General features: G+C 36.2%; 1 protein-coding gene across 1 annotated transcript in view; it reads right to left on the bottom strand.

Annotated features, from left to right (window-relative positions):
• Positions 1-1,233, bottom strand: part of LOC119418882 (chromatin assembly factor 1 subunit B) — a 7,657-nt gene that overhangs the window by 3,939 nt on the left and 2,485 nt on the right. The gene's annotated exons all lie outside the window — the stretch shown is intronic.

Raw genomic sequence — 1,233 nt, forward strand, 5'->3', positions numbered from 1 at the left:
TAAAGTGATTGTCTTAATTCAACTCAAAGACAGTGCTTAATCTGAGCCAGATCGAACGCTCTTATTTTGACAGTGTGCGTTCCAGCAAGTGTGGCTTACTAATAATACAGTTATGAACAAATATGACTGCACTGAATGAATAAAACTTATATTGCGACCCGACCCCAGATAAGTGGAAGAAAATGAATGGATGGATGGATCTTCTTCTTTGTAAACTGAAAATAATTACATAAACACTCATTTTAAACACAGCAGCCACAAGCTTCTTGATATTACATACGATCATCTGTTCAAGTGAATCACTTCTGCTGCTTCTAGCCTTAAAAAAAATCCGCCCCTAAAAGTCCAAAGTCATTGCGCATTTTTATTAAAAAAAAACAAAATATAATCAAACAGTACAACAATATTGCAATCAGTTTTATAGTTTAAGTGGGTCATTCATTAATAACATTTTGATTATTTATTCAAAATATGCGAAAAATATTTGATGGGTAATCATGTACACGATGAAAAACAAAAGCACCATTTTGTCAAATTAACAGCGATCAAAATGTTGAAAAGACAATCCAATTTACTTTTCATTTTTTACACAAAAGGCTTCTCATTGTCCAAATAAACAACTGAGAATTGAAGCACATGAAGACAGTGGACGTAAATGTTTAACATCTCATTAAAATATACCAAAATGCAGGAAATGGCATCTACTTCATTCAAAATTTTCTCAGGGACGACCCCCTCAGATCCCCCATTCCCTGCTATTTGCGTTCTGGCATCGATCGGTTTACAAATTAAGCCCTGATCAAGAGATTATTGAAATGTACAAAGGATGTCAAAAGTCTTAAAGATCCCATGAGTTCTGTTAAATTCACCATCAAGAAATGGAAGAAATATATCAGCCAAGAGCAGGCCGCCCTCACAAACTGAGTGACCATGCAAGAAGGAGAATCGTGACACTTGTGACCACTCTGAAGACCCAACATAAGATGGGAGACAACATGTGCATACAACAACTGTTGCCCAAGTTCTTCACCAGTATAAGCTCAAGGAGAAGGTGGCAAAGAGAATGCCACAATTGAAGATAATCATAAAATCTGACTAAAGCTTGTCTAGATTGTTAATCTAGTGTTAGTCTTGTGTTTAAAACGCAACCATTGAACAAAACTTGAAACTGGAATGACGTCTTTGGACAGAACAACACCCTAACCCTAACCCACACATACTAGCACAAACAGC

This window comes from Nematolebias whitei, chromosome 13, assembly GCF_014905685.2.
Source record: "Nematolebias whitei isolate Nwh7 chromosome 13, NemWhi1, whole genome shotgun sequence".
Classification (NCBI taxonomy): Eukaryota; Metazoa; Chordata; class Actinopteri; order Cyprinodontiformes; family Rivulidae; genus Nematolebias; species Nematolebias whitei.